Below are 16,936 nucleotides of genomic sequence, written 5' to 3' on the forward strand. Positions count from 1 at the left end.
TGGCTGTGTGTTATCCACCCTATTAGATAACAAGCTCCATGTGGCACCTGTGTCTGTTACTACTTGGCACTTCATCTCTTTATATTTTTACTTATTTTTTTATTATAATGCTTTTTTTTAAGTTTAAATTAAATTGGTGTCCATGCCTTCAGAATTTGATATCCCAGACCAGCCAAAAGAATGACTGGTCTGGGATGTTGAATGCCATAAAAAAACTACAAGATTTTTTTGCAAGGGGATAAATCAGTATCAATACTATTCAAACCTATTTTCTGGAAGTGTGAACAAATTTCAATGGCTATTTTAAAGATTGATAAATCTATAATGGTTGTTAGACAAAGAAATTTGGAAATTGTATTTATCTTAAATAGTCAAATTTAATATTTTTGCTCTTAAATACTAAATAATTTCTGCATACAATAGAATTAGGCTGGAAGCTCAAGTGGAGTATGTATAGACAATCTTTTACTACGGGAATATGCATAGAAAAGGCAAATGGTAATGGTTGTACTGACTTATCAGGCGTTTTTTATTGCTCTTTGGAGCCACTTCAATTTAAAATCATTTAAAGTTTTAGTTTGTTATTAGTTATTAAAAACAACACCTACCATTCTAAATTAAATAAAAAATATTGTATAATCTTTTACAATGGGATCAGAAGTATATTTGGGTAGTGATGCAGTGCACCCATTATCAATAAAGTATCTGCAGCAGACTTTATAACCAGTTATTTTTGTAAGTTTGTATTTGTTATTATAAGGCTGATATATTTTATCTTGTTATTTAGGTTACTACATGGTAAGAGAATAACAATGGTTTGAGATTTAAAGGAGAAGCAAAGACATTTATACAGCTAACTGCCCATATATTGGCATGTTTAGTGTCTCCCAAACAGCTTAAGTTATCTTTCAAAATGCTTGACTATGCCTGAGTCCTAAGAGGTAGAAGTTATTAACCAATGTCTTTTACCAATGCTGACACAATCTTGTTTGTGCTGACGTTGCTTCCCTCTGTCTGTGGTTGTCCCTGCCCATGGGCAAATTTAGTGTTCTTACTGACAACTAAAAACAACGGGTGTGTAGGGCTTGGATTCCACTTGCACTTGCCCTGGTGGTGGATGGAATCAAAGTAATGGTTTCCTGACATCTGCCAGGACTTAATGCTAGAGGGGAGGAATTACTCCTTTCTCCTAACAGTCTGTTTTTCAATGCTGCAATGGTTGTTTCAAACATAGAAATACATTGCACAAATTGTTGGGGTGCTTTTTGTGTAGTGTAATGGTGTGGTCCTGATGCAATATTATTTAACATGTACTACATTTTTCTGACTTTTAAAATTTGTCTTTTTAAACTTGTCAGCAAATTTACTCATATTGGCAGTAAAAAGATTCAACTGATTTTCTTTTGGCAATGACGTACAGACAAAAGAGTTTACTTAACACATTGTACTGCTGGAGAACCCAAAGATGTGATTTAAATATGAATTCGAGAGATTAAATATCTGTGGTTGTTAGTTGGACCATGTCATGTGTATTCACACAGCTTAGCCCTATTTCACGTGCTTATGTATATAAGGACCCTTAACCTTTTTAGTGCCACAGGACGTAGAATCTACGTCCTGGGTACTAAAGGACCAAAGTGCCACAGAACGTAGATTCTACGTCCTGGGGCACTTCCGGGTTTGGGAGCGGAGAAGCGGCTTTTCAAGCCGCTTCTTCGCTCCCCGCTCGTTCCCCAGCCTCCAGACACAAGTCAGAGGTGGGGAACGAGTGGCCCCTGGGGCGCGATCGCCCAGGGGCCCCATAGGAAATGTCAGGACACGCTGTCTATGCGTGCCTGACATTTCCTGCTCTCCCTTCCCTCCCCCCTGGCCCCCCTTCTCATACTCACAGATCGGCGTCGCAGGAAGAAGCTGCAGCGTCTCCTGGGTCCTTCCTCCCACCTTCACACGATGTCTGTGCCTGCTTGTCCCAGGTAAGTGTAAAAAAACACACATACACACACATAATACACTAATACACACTTATACTCACACTTACACACAAACACATACATTTTGGGTAGTTGTTGGGTTTCACACATTCAGAAAAGTTACACTTACACATACTTACTTGCACACTCACTTGCACACTCACACACATGCACAAAAAACACATTTTACCATGTGTACACACTCACTTACACACTTATGTAATTTTGTATTTTTTTTTTTTTTTCTATCGCATCGTTTTTATTCTTGACGGAAAAAAATGTTTTATTGCCTTTGCGGATAGCGTATTCGCTAACCGCACTGCGCAATACCTTTTGTGTATTATATTGGTGTTTCTACTACATGTTCTGTGATTTTGGTGCATTTTTGGGTTTTTTACTGCATGTTTAGCCATTTTATAGCATTTTCAGTTATGCATAGTTGTTGTTCGCTTGACTTTGTCTGTAAAACTTATTTGCCCAAGCCAAAATACTCAAACTGTTATTCTGCCTGCAGATATTATTGGGCAAAAAAAAAAAATGATTTTAGTGATTTCTTTTTTATTTTTATCAATTTTAGGGCTTTTTACATTGTTCTTTGTTACTTGTCTTTGCACATGGACATTTTGTCTGCTGTATTTCAATTTGGCATCCTCTGTACCCCACATAGTTTGGTAAATCTATTCATATTGGGCATCAAACTGTTCAGTAGACCCCTGGCGTTCATAGTTAGAATGTTTTATGTTGATACGTTACTAAATGTGGGGGTACATAATGGGGTAAAATGCAAGCTTTGTGACAATTTTCAGAAATGTCATAAAAACCGTTCTGTTTAGCATAGCTTTGTAGTTTGGCAGTTTGCAGTAGAAAGATGTATTTACCCATTTTTGTTTTGTCAGAATGTGTACTTTCGGAAAATATATGGTTTTCTAGGGTCTCTGTACTGTTAGGGGATCTTATGCCGCATAATACACATACCTGGTGCAAAAACTGCATGAGCCGGAGCGTCTTATGTGAAAATTCATATGCACTATTTTTACTTGGGTGCCCCTGTACCCCACATAGTTTGGTAAATCTATGCATATAGGGCATCAAACTGTTCAGTAGGCCCCTGGCGTTCATATTTAGAATGTTTTATGTTGATACGGTACAAAATGTGGGGGTACATAATGGGGTAAAATGCAAGCTTTGTGACAATTTTCAGAAATGTCATAAAAACCGTTCTGTTTAGCATAGCTTTGTAGTTTGGTAGATTGCAGTAGAAAGATGTATTTACCCATTTTTGTTTTGTCAGAATGTGTACTTTCGGAAAATATATGGTTTCCTAGGGTCTCTGTACTGTTAGGGGATCTTATGCCGCATAATACACATACCTGGTGCAAAAACTGCATGAGCCGGAGCGTCTTATGTGAAAATTCATATGCACTATTTTTACTTGGGTGCCCCTGTACCCCACATAGTTTGGTAAATCTATGCATATAGGGCATCAAACTGTTCAGTAGGCCCCTGGCGTTCATATTTAGAATGTTTTATGTTGATACGGTACAAAATGTGGGGGTACATAATGGGGTAAAATGCAAGCTTTGTGACAATTTTCAGAAATGTCATAAAAACCGTTCTGTTTAGCATAGCTTTGAAGTTTGGTAGTTTGCAGTAGAAAGATGTATTTACCCATTTTTGTTTTGTCAGAATGTGTACTTTCGGAAAATATATGGTTTTCTAGGGTCTCTGTACTGTTAGGGGATCTTATGCTGCATAATACACATACCTGGTGCAAAAACTGCATGAGCCGGAGCGTCTTATGTGAAAATTCATATGCACTATTTTTACTTGGGTGCCCCTGTACCCCACATAGTTTGGTAAATCTATGCATATAGGGCATCAAACTGTTCAGTAGGCCCCTGGCGTTCATATTTAGAATGTTTTATGTTGATACGGTACAAAATGTGGGGATACATAATGGGGTAAAATGCAAGTTTTGTGACAATTTTCAGAAATGTCATAAAAACCGTTCTGTTTAGCATAGCTTTGTAGTTTGGTAGTTTGCAGTAGAAAGATGTATTTACCCATTTTTGTTTTGTCAGAATGTGTACTTTCGGAAAATATATGGTTTTCTAGGGTCTCTGTACTGTTAGGGGGTCTTATGCCGCATAATACACATACCGGGTGCAAAAACTGCATGAGCCGGAGCGTCTTATGTGAAAATTCATATGCACTATTTTTGCTTGGGTGCCCCTGTACACCACATAGTTTGGTAAATCTATGCATATAGGGCATCAAACTGTTCAGTAGACCCATGGCGTTCATATTTAGAATGTTTTATGTTGATACGGTACAAAATGTGGGGATACATAATGGGGTAAAATGCAAGCTTTGTGACAATTTTCAGAAATGTCATAAAAACCGTTCTGTTTAGCATAGCTTTGTAGTTTGGTAGTTTGCAGTAGAAAGATGTATTTACCCATTTTTGTTTTGTCAGAATGTGTACTTTCGGAAAATATATGGTTTTCTAGAGTCTCCTAACTGTTAGGGGGTCTTATGCCGCATAATGCACATGCCGGTAGCTTATATTGCAGTATATACACTTTGTATGCACTAACTTCCTTTTGGGGTCTCTAAATGCCAGATACATCAGTGATCCTATGCACAATGGGCATCAAACTGTTCAGTGGACCCTTGGCTTTCATATTTAGGGTGTGTTTTCTTGGTACCTAATGTTATGTGGGAGATAAGGTGCTTGAAAGTGGAAGATTTGATGTGATTTTCAGGTATTTCACCAAAACTAGCAATTTTGGGAAAGCACTGCGACTCTGTAGTTTGGAGTAGAAAGACATGGGTACCAATTTTGAATTCGCCCGAATGTGTACTTTCCAAAAATATATGGTTTTGGGGGGTCAATGTATTTTTTTGTGTTTTTACCCCACAGAAAATGCAGTAAACGTGTTGAATTTTCAGTAGCTACCGAGATCTCCTGGGCAATTTGTATGCACTAACTTCCTTATGGGGTCTCTAAATGCCAGATACATTGGTGATCCTATGCACAATGGGCATCAAACTGTTCAGCGGACCCTTGGCTTTCATATTTAGGGTGTGTTTTCTTGGTACCTAATGTTATGTGGGAGATAAGGTGCTTGAAAGTGGAAGATTTGATGTGATTTTCAGGTATTTCACCAAAACTAGCAATTTTGGGAAAGCACTGCGACTCTGTAGTTTGGAGTAGAAAGACATGGGTACCAATTTTGAATTCGCCCGAATGTGTTCTTTCCAAAAATATATGGTTTTGGGGGGTCAATGTATTTTTTTGTGTTTTTACCCCACAGAAAATGCAGTAAATGGGTTGAATTTTCAGTAGCTAAAGAGACCTCTGGGGCAATCTCTATGCACTAACTTCCTTATGGGGTCTCTAAATGCCAGATACAATGCTGATCCTATGCACAATGGGCATCAAACTGTTCAGCGGACCCTTGGCTTTCATATTTAGGGTGTGTTTTCTTGGTACCTAATGTTATGTGGGAGATAAGGTGCTTGAAAGTGGAAGATTTGATGTGACTTTCAGGTATTTCACCAAAACTAGCAATTTTGGGAAAGCACTGCGACTCTGTAATTTGGAGTAGAAAGACATGGGTACCAATTTTGAATTCGCCCGAATGTGTACTTTCCAAAAATATATGGTTTTGGGGGGTCAATGTATTTTTTTGTGTTTTTACCCCACAGAAAATGCAGTAAATGTGTTGAATTTTCAGTAGCTAAAGAGACCTCTGGGGCAATCTCTATGCACTAACTTCCTTATGGGGTCTCTAAATGCCAGATACAGTGGTGATCCTATGCACAATGGGCATCAAACTGTTCAGCGGACCCTTGGCTTTCATATTTAGGGTGTGTTTTCTTGGTACCTAATGTTATGTGGGAGATAAGGTGCTTGAAAGTGGAAGATTTGATGTGATTTTCAGGTATTTCACCAAAACTAGCAATTTTGGGAAAGCACTGCGACTCTGTAGTTTGGAGTAGAAAGACATGGGTACCAATTTTGAATTCGCCTGAATGTGTACTTTCCAAAAATATATGGTTTTGGGGGGTCAATGTATTTTTTTGTGTTTTTACCCCACAGAAAATGCAGTACGTGTGTTGAATTTTCAGTAGCTAAAGAGATCTCCTGGGCAATTTGTATGCACTAACTTCCTTATGGGGTCTCTAAATGCCAGATACATTGGTGATCCTATGCACAATGGGCATCAAACCGTTCAGTGGACCCCTGGCTTTCATATTTAGGGTGTGTTTTCTTGGTACCTAATGTTATGTGGGAGATAAGGTGCTTGAAAGTGGAAGATTTGAGGTGATTTTTTAGAATTTTCATAATTTTTTATAGAAAATGCTAAATTCAGTAAAGCATTGCTGTTTGGTACTTAGGAGTTGGAAGACATAGTTACCCATTTCGGATTCGTCAGAATGTGTAGTTTTCAAAAATGTATGGTTTCCTGGGGTAAACCTAATGTTCCAGGATTTTTGGCTTTGGAATGTAAAGTATGCTGTATTCTGCTGTAATGCTTTGAAAATTTAGTAATTTACTGCTGGGAGTTTTTGATCTATAGAAGTCAGAAATCTCAATAAAACTATACATATCAGGTATTGGCACGTTCGGGAGACATGAGGCTTTCCAAATCAGTTGAATTTTTGTCCATAAAATAAAATATGTTTCTGGTAGAAATCCTTATATCATGAAAAATAGCATTTTTTCTTTTTTTTTTTGTATTTCAAGCTCTAAATCTTGTTCCAGAAGTGGAAATACACAAAAACTCAGGTAGATTTGGAAAGCTCAGGTTCTCCTGAAAAAAACAATATATAGTTTGCCTACCTAAACTTAACCCTGCCCCCAGTAAAAGCCCCTACATTGAAAGAGCACAGAATGTTTACAAAACGTCTGGCACTGGGGGGAACTGAAATGACGAATTCGGCTGGCACTTAAAGGGTTAAAGAGTTACTGACACCAGAAATTAAACTCTTTTTACAACTGTCATAACATTGTCTTTGCATGCTTTTTATGATATTGCCATAAATGTATATTTGTCTAGTGTTTTTATATGCTTTTATATTACCCATCTAATCCCCCAAGTTCCTATAAAAGGGGGCTGCCATATTTGTTCAGAAGTAGTCCGTTAGCATTAAAAGCTATAATTGACAGGCTGAGAAGGGACAGTCAGGTTGGCAAAACAGTTAGGTTTAGGAACTTCAAGTAACAACGACAAAAGCAGCCCTATCGGTGAGAAATGATCAACATGACCTATAGGTAACTTTTTACCTGCATGAGGATATTTTAATACATCAGATTTACTCAGGAGTTAACATGTTTGTTTTGGCATTTCACTACAATAATTTTAGACAGTGCTGCTGTTTTCTATGTTTAGGTATTTTATACTATAAGTGAATAGATAGGAACATCAGCCAAGGTCATTTTTATGTTTGTGTTTTGATTCAGAAAGTGCCTTAAGAAAAGTGTTTTTTTTTTTAACACAACTATGTGACTAGCAAATTAAAGTGCCATGTTCAGTGGCTTCAGATGAGATGTTTGCCAGAAGCCAACAGATGGAAAACAAGTAGGAAATGACCCTCGGCATTCTTATGAGAACTGCTTAGAAATTTTAAAGGGACCAATTTTGCTTTAGTATCTGTCATATACCCTTTGGACTACTGTTTCTGTTTCAAGCTGACAACAATCTCCTGCATTGTAAGAGCATTTATCAGTCATGACTGAACTGCTCTCCCCAATGAATTCATTAGCAAATGAAAATTATTACTATTAAAATATTAAAATAACATATACTTGTTATAATTATCCCTGGATAAGACAAAATTAGAAGGGTCATATTGATACTTGCAAAAAGTGCGTTTGACCTAGTTTTATTTTATTATTTTGATGCAATTCATTTCAGTGTTTTGACCACTTCAGACAAAAATACTTGACTTTTTTCTATTGCCTTTAGTACATTGAAAATCCTGTAGAAGGGTTAGTAATTTTCTACAAGTGTAGACATGTTAAACTTCCCACAGCGTTTTGCAAACTGTAGTGTTTAAGCAACATTAACAAGACAACATGGGGTGCTGATTTTCGATTTGTACAATTTAATGCAAGAACCTCGCTGTGTAGAGACAGGCATGTTATACAGTCATTTGAGGAAGATTTATTACTAGCTTTCTACTTAAATAAGGGGAAAAACAGTCACTTGTATAGTGAAAATTGAAGAGGCATCCTTTATGCAGTAAACAAACTACTAATGTGATCTGTAGTTTTTCAAAGAAAATTGCCATGCACAGCATGGAATTGCACCATGTGATTATTAATAATATGCAAATTGAAAAACTAGGCATAATTTATGCAGATTTTTAAGCAGTACTTAAAATGGAAGTGTAAATACAGAACAAATCAAGCAGCATGATATGTCAGATTGTTAAAGATGACAATGCTAACAGGGTAAGCTTAGCTGGAATATGTTTGATGTTATATTTTGAAATAAATTCTGTAATTAAATGTAGAAAAATAAAACTGTTTCTAATCGAGCTGCTCAGGTTAGTAGCTTGAATACTGCAAAAGGTTCTTACATGATTAGACCCTTGATAAACATCCCCAGTTATATGGTTAGACATATTTACATAGACGACACTTAAAGGGAAACTATCCCTAGAATGTATACTTAACCAATTTTATTATTATTTATTTATTAAAGAATCTTACCTTTCTGGAACACATCCACATACACACACACACACACACATATATATATATCAGGAAATATGTTTCATATAATTGCCCTTTTACATCTTCTATTTACACGTTATCAACAAAAAGGGATCCCCAGTGTCCAGTCAAACAGGGTCAAAGTAATTGGGAAACAGCCCCCAGATTATAGGGCAAATCCAGTAAAATTAACCAAACGTATCCCAAGCTTGACACGAAAATTCAAAAAAGAAAAATCACATTTTTATTAGAAAATCCATATTAAAAGCATACAAACCCCAAAGCACACCAAGGCAGCATAAATCAAAACTTACTTGAGCCTCCTTTTGCAAATGTAACTCCCTTTTGATGATCATTTTTTTTTTACCATTCATCCATACAAAATCTCTCTAGTTTGATTAAATTTGATGGCTGCCGAACATGGACAGCCTGCTTCAAATCATCCCATAGATTTTTGATGATATTAAAGTTGGGGGACTGTGACGGCCATTCCAGAATATTTTGTAGATTTCCAACTGTGCTTAGGGTCATTGTCTTGTTGGAATATCCAACACCTGCGTAACTTCAACTTTCTGATTGATGCTTGAACATTATCCTGAAGAATTTGTTGATATTCATTAATTCATCCGACCCTCGACTTTAACAAGGGCCCCAGTCCCTGAACTAGCCGCACAACCCCACAGCATGATAGAACCTCCACCAAATTTGACCTGCCATTAATAATTTGTGGGTGGGTGATCACGTTCTTAGTGGGGGGCAATGTTCCCTCTAATTTCTAATTACCGTATATACTCGAGTATAAGCCGATCCGAATATAAGATGAGGTACCTAATTTTACCTAAGAAAACTGGAAAAACTTATTGACTCGAGTATAAGCCTAGGATGGGAAATGCAACCGCTACGGCTAAGTTTCAATAATCAAATAAATAACAGATAAATAAATAATAGATAACTTTAGGGAAAGAAAAATGCTACAGCAGCAGACAAAAGCAAGTTTGGGAAGGCTAAGGAAGCTGCCATACTAATTATCAAGTACTTGGACCCCAGTGTACAAGTCCCACCACAGTACTACAATAGTAGTTACAAGGGCAAAATAATTCCTGATGCTGGACTTAGTACAAATGTAATTTTTGTAAATAACAATTTATTGTACCACTTACTTACTCTGGCTCGTTGTGCAGATGGATGTGCAGATGTAACTCGTTGCGTGCACCCTCCTTCCCTCCCTGCCTCCCTGTGTCCTTGCATACCTGGTGACTCTGGCTCATTGTGCATATCGATCTGCAGATGTAACACGCCCCTTCAACATTTGCTATCACAATCACAACATACAGTTTGCTTCTCAGCTTAACCAACTTGCTTTGTGTAATGTTAGCGCTTTGAGCGCGCACGCACGCACACGCATTCACGTCCGCCGACGGGGGGTGGGGGGGTGGTGCGAGCTCATATACTTGAGTATAAGCCGAGGGTTACTTTTTCAGCACGGCTTATACTCGAGTATATACAGTATGTGATTTTACACAAATATATGTGTGTACCACATTGTCTTATGTGCGCTGGTCCCCAAATTGGTGTGTGGGCACACATGTGCACAGCTTAGAGGGAACATTGGTGGGTGGTATTAAATACTGTGCATATAAATACAGTTTGTGTAGACTGTGAGCTTAAAGTAAATTTTACCGATATAGTCACATTGTACATTGATTTGTATCTTGGAAACTCTCTTGGTTAATCAACAGAAAGCTGTGTTCAGTTCCTATTTTGCAATTTGTTTATCAGGAAGCCATTATGTAATAGAAACAGGTAAATGTGGGGTACTTGTACAAAGAGGGAGAGAAATTTTATATAAATAAAGGCACTCACGATAAAGCAATAAAGTGACTCAATATGCCTGGGTGCAGTCCTCAATTTTCTTGAAATAGATATCCGAACACACGGGCCGCATCACTCAGGACTTATGAAAAACAACGTGGTTTATTGAAGTATAACCAGCCTTTGAGAAAGATGTCCGGAAATTATATATATATATGTAGGGACCCATAGGGTTAAATGGTCCCTATGGCTTTAAATCCCTACAGGTTCAGTTCCCTTAGTTGCTGGGCAGAAGGGAATGTATCTAAGTGAGTTCATTAACATGTGTGCTATTGGTTAGAAGGTATGGTGACCACATCCTGCCTGACTTTGGTATAGTGTTGGGAGAGGAGTGGCACCTTCCTGTTGTTTGCTTCCACCTTAGGGACAAGGTGGATGTGTGCTGAGAGCCCAGGGCATGGGCCCAGGCCCAGTGAAGTCGGGGAACAGGGCCCCGTGAATGAGGCATTAGATAGTGGCAGGTGTAGCTCCCTTTATAGTAAGGCAGTTAGGGCTGAGATAGAATGAGCAGCATGAGCTCCTGCATAGGATTTGCAGTTTTTCTGGAGATAGTTCTCCCAGGCCACATTGCCTGTAGTGTAGGGATCCAAGTGAATAGGGAATCAGGATAGAGAATTCCCTGAGGGATCCACTACAGGGTGTGTTGCAGAGGTGAAGGGAGATTCCTGCCAGTCTGCCCGCAGGAGAGTGTGAGTCTGAATATACACTCGGTATGTGTTGCATGTACCAATGGCCTCTGAAGCTGTATTGTAAGTAAACCCTGTGGATGTTCAATAAACACTTATCATTTTGTTATTTGCAAGAACCTCTGGCGCCCTCTGATTTCATTTTTCTGCCTAGCAGTAAGAGAGGTGTAGTTGCACAACACCCTCACCTTCCTCTTCCACTTAGCGAAGGCCCATTCTGGGTAAGAGAGTACAGTGTAACCCATGTTCTACTGGTACTAGTCCGGGAAAACAGCTATTGAGCTGAAATAGGTGTTACATATATAAATATATAGTCCTGATGGTGTCTGCACTCCAAGGCTTTAGTAATCTGTGGGGTGCACAGCCAAAATCTGAGTATTTAGCATGAAATAATCCATGGCCGGCACACCCTTAAAATTCAAAAAAATTTTTTTTGAAAACTCATTGTTTAAAAACCTTTTTTTAAACAATGAGTTTTCAATAAAAATTTTTTTTGAATTTTAAGGGTGTGCCGGCCATGGATTATTTCATGCTATATATATATATATATATATATAGATGTTGATTTGAATAAAACCTCTGTGAGTGCGGACTCTCTCTACAGCTATATATATATATATATATATATATATATATATATATATAAATATATACAAAAATACAGCTCTATCCCATGAATCAATCAAAACTAATTGGGTGCACGTAGGTGAGTGGCTTGTATTATATACTATCCACATTATCCCAGCACTCCATTATAAAGCTTCAAGAGAAAATTAAAAACCAATTTTGCACACACTGAAGGAAAAATGTCTGCATTTTAGTAAAAAGAGACACGTTTAGTTACACGGTTTGTACAAAGTATGCATAAGCTGACGCGCCCCGTCAAGGCAGTGTCCTTGCGTCAGTCCTAACCTAGCGAAAAAAGAGAATATATTTTCTTTGGGGGGAGAAAGACCATACCTGCTTTTCTCTCTATATGGCATGACCTATTCCAAAGAAACCATTCAGTGATTAAGCAAATAAATACCTTCTTAGCTGCAAGGCTATCCTTAATAATATATATTACACATACAGTGGATATAAAAAGTCTACACACCCCTGATAAAATGTCAGGTTCCTGTGCTGTACATAAACGAGACACAGATAAATCGTTTCAGAACATTTTCCACCTTTAAAGTGATACTGACACGAAAAAACAACTTTTTAAAATATGAATCTACATAAAAAGTTGCCTATAGGTCGTGTTGATCATTTTTTGCTGATAGGTTTGCTTTTGTAAGTAATTGTTACTTGAAATCCCAAAACCTGACTGTTTTGCCAACCTGACTGTCCCTTCTCAGCCTGTCAGTTATAGCTTCTAATGCTAATGGCCCCCTGCTGGACAAATATGGCCGCCCCCTCATAGAGGAACATGGGGGATCAGATAGGGAATGTAAAAGCTTTGACAAATACTTTTATGGCAAAATTATTAATAGCATGCAAAGACAATGTTATGACAGATGTAAAAAAGGTTTCATTTCTGGTGTCAGTATCTCTTTAATGTGACCTATAAACTGTACCACTCAATTGAAAAACAAACTGAAATCTTTTAGGTGGAGGGAAGAAAACAAAAAAAACAATCCAAAAAAACAAAACTAAAATAATGTGGTTGTATAAGTGTGCACACCCTTAAACTAATACTTTGTTGAAGCACCTTTTGATTTTATTACAGCACTCAGTCTTTTTGGGTATGAGTCTATCAGCATGGCACATTTTGACTTTGCAAGATTTGCCCACTCTTCTTTGCAGAAACACTCCAAATCTGTCAGATTGCGAGGGCATCTCCTGTGCACAACCCTCTTCAGATCACCCCACAGATTTTCAATCAGATTCAGGTCTGGGCTCTGGCTGGGCCATTCCAAAACTTTAATCTTCTTCCGGTGAAGCCATTCTGTTGTTTATTTGGATGTATGCTTTGGCTTGTTGTCATGCTGAAAGATGAAGTTCCTCCTCATGTTCAGCTTTCTAGCAGAAGCCTGAAGGTTTTGTGCCAATACTGACTGGTATTTGGAACTGTTCATAATTCCCTCTATCTTAACTAAGGCCCCAGTTCCAGCTGAAGAAAAACAGCCCCAAAGCATGATGCTGCCACCACCATGCTTCACTGTGGGTATGGTGTTCTTTTGGTGATGTGCAGTATTGTTTTTGTGCCAAACATATTTTTTGGAATTATGGCCAAAAAGTTCAACCTTGGTTTCATCAGACCATAACACCTTTTCCCACATGCTTTTGGGAGACTTCAGATGTGTTTTTGCAAAATGTAGCCTGGCCTGGATGTTTTTCTTCATAAGAAAAGGCTTTCGTCTTGCCACTCTACCCCATAGCCCAGACATGTGAAGAATACGGGAGATTGTTGTCACATATACCACACAGCCAGTACTTGCCAGATATTCCTGCAGCTCCTTTAATGTTGCTGTAGGCCTCTTGGTAGCCTCCCTGACCAGTTTTCGTCTTGTCTTTTCATCAATTTTGGAGGGAGGTCGAGTTCTTGGTAATGTCAGTGTTGTGCCATATTTTCTCCATTTGATGATGACTGTCTTCACTGTGTTCCATGGTATATCTAATGCCTTGGAAACTCTTTTTTACCCTTCTCCTGACTGATAACTTTTAACAATGAGATCCCTCTGATGCTTTGGACGTTCTCTGTGGACCATGGCTTTTGCTGTGGGATGCAACTAAAAAAATGTCAGGAAAGACCAACTAGAGCAGCTGAACTTTATTTGGGGTTAATCGGAGGCACTATTTAACATGAATTTGAATGTGATTGCTTAATTTTGAACACAGCTACATCCCCAGTTAGAAGAGGGTGTGCACACTTATGCAACCACATTATTTTAGTTTTTTTGGTTTTCTTCCCTCCACCTAAAAGATTTCAGTTTGTTTTTCAATTGAGTGGTACAGTTTATAGGTCACATTAAAGGTGGAAAAAGTTCTGAAATTATTTATCTTTGTCTCATTTTTGTACAGCACAGGAACCTGCCATTATACCAGGGGTGTGTAGACTTTTTATATCCACTGTATATAATATGCTCGTGTATGTGAAAACAACTTTACTGCATGGCTGTATAATGTAAAAGGGAAGTACAAAGTAAAAATTTACTGTTCTTAAACACAATAGTAAAGACTTTGTTAAACTAGTAGTTTACAAAGAAGGCTATTTTGGCAGGTGTAGTCTCCTCAGTAGTGTTAGCTGACATATGTCTGTTGCCTCAAAAATGATTCCAAGAAGGTACCGATGTAAACTGAACTGCACCTCCCACTGTCTGCATTGTGTTTGGAAATTCGCAAAATAAATGGAATGGGCTCAACATGAAAAAATTCAAAAAATAGCATCACCTGATTAGGGGCGCGACTTAAGCAAATAGGTCACATTCGAAGGTTATCTTGATGGCCCGCTATTACCTGCAGCGCCAACTCCGACGGCTGGTTACGCCTACGAACAGGGGGTCTAGACCCTCCATGGGGTGACCCAGATGTCAGTACGACATGCCACAATAGTATTTACTGGCTCCACTGCCTGGTTTGCTCATTCAGGGAGCTGCAGAAAGACTGGATCTGGGCCTGTATTGGCCAGTTTTGCCCACCATGTTTATACAAAATTACCAATGATCTGCAACTTTGGTCCATGTGTGCCCATCTTTAAGGAGTGAATTAATTGTAATGCTTCAATATGGAAGTGCAATACGCTTTAAATAAATAAAGCTTAACAATTTAACCATTAAGTTAACTGTTAATTTTTAGGGTTGATGTATGTTACCAGTACACATCCTTCAATCTTTTTGCTTTATTAGTTTTCAAACTTACATGTTTACATGTTTAATACATGACAGTTATAATACTATTTATTGATTAACTTTACCTGTTATAACTTGAATACTTTATTATTTATTTATCATTATTTAAGAATTATACCAGTTCATTGACTGATTACATTTTTTTTAAAAGCATACTAACCACAAACATTCTAGTTCAGGATTCTGTTTGCTATTTCAAACTTCTATTAATTCTTTTAAATAAATTAAATTACGCAGTTGGTCCTTTTTTTATTATAAACCAACATAACCCCATATCTGTCAAACATTCTAAATAAATGAGGCAGAAGAGGTGCAGTGTTTGGGATTGTGTTTAGTCACTTGCCTCTCAAATATGCCCCGTGGAGCAAGTCCTTATTTAAAAGGAAACCATCTGAATGGTGTGAGATTAACAAATGGTATTTATGGTGTTCTTTGTTGACTAACATCTGGGGTTCCTTTATGTACTTTCAGGTGCTGGAAATATACTGTGTTTCCAGTGAATAACTCTTAAAACATTTGTATAATCATTCAGTCCTGCTTCCTTGTTTGATGTAGGCTTTCAGTACATCAATCATTGCACAATAGAGCACACATGCACTTTTTATGCTGTCACAGTCTGGGAACATGGCACATTACACTACCTACCTTACATCTTCCAAATTTAAAAAACCATGAAACATAATTGTCCTTTCAATCTTAATATTGATATTTAGTTTAAAAGAGTGAGATAATGGACACTATCATTTAGTGATTTTATATACATGCTAGATATAGAAATGCTAGGTAAAGACATATGTAAACTACATACTTGTGCCAATTTAAGACAGGCTGATTTCCCAGTCACCTCCTCTTAAAGATTTTAGGATCTACTTCAATGTGCCATACTTCCAAACTATTCATATTTCCTCAATGTCCAATGCAGAAGGTGTGAGCTACTGAGAGCAGAAATTTCTTTCTCATTTCTTTAAATATATATGATTAAAAAGTGTCCTTAGTCTTATAAATATACAGTAGGGGTAAATGTAGACAAAAGCATATGCTGCCCGCTCTGTTTAACAATTGAAAAATATATATTATTTCATAAAAATAAAATAATCACCCAAACCTTAATTACTATATTTGTTTTACAAATATGTATTATTGTTTTGGTATATTTTTGAGATTTAAAGGGTTTATTAATCACTTCAAGCTAGCATGTATTCCCAGCTGCAAACAACTGGTGCTGGGCAGTTGCAAATTCCAAATTCACTGAATTCAGTGTTAAAGTTGTGTTTTTCTTTATCATAAATAAAAGAATAATAAAGAAAATCCATTGGCTTAATTATTAACTAGAACTACAGCTGTTTTATAAAATGTCTTTACTTTGGGCAGAGTAAAAACCAAGCCAGACATGCAGCATAAGGTAGAATCTGTATTGGTGAGCCTCATTTTGCATAATTTATCTTACAGGCTGATAGAAGTATACTGTAGGAGTCACATGAAATTAATTAATGTGTTGGAACAGACAAATCTGGGAACTGTCCTATTCTTAACCTTAAAGCCTACAAATATATGTATATAACATAACAAGCACATAACAGCCTGTTTGGTGTTATTGTAAATTATAATAAAGTTGCAATTATTGTTTTAAAAGCCACTATATATGTATATTTAATTCTGAAGTAGATATTTGCTTGAGGAGACAGCACATTCTGGTCTCCGAAAGTAATAATAGTACTTAGAAGTTATTAATTTAAGATCAGGATGCATTAGAAACCACAGAAAGCGGAAGTAAACAAATAACATCACACAATCTTTGTTTTCCACTGACTTTTACCATTATATCAAAATGGTATTTTTATGTTTTTC

At 37.4% G+C, this 16,936-nt stretch overlaps 1 protein-coding gene across 5 annotated transcripts in view; it reads left to right on the top strand.

Annotated features, from left to right (window-relative positions):
• The window catches only part of reln (reelin), a 258,716-nt gene that overhangs the window by 45,381 nt on the left and 196,399 nt on the right, over positions 1-16,936 (top strand).

Source organism: Xenopus tropicalis, chromosome 3 (assembly GCF_000004195.4).
Source record: "Xenopus tropicalis strain Nigerian chromosome 3, UCB_Xtro_10.0, whole genome shotgun sequence".
Classification (NCBI taxonomy): domain Eukaryota; kingdom Metazoa; phylum Chordata; class Amphibia; order Anura; family Pipidae; genus Xenopus; species Xenopus tropicalis.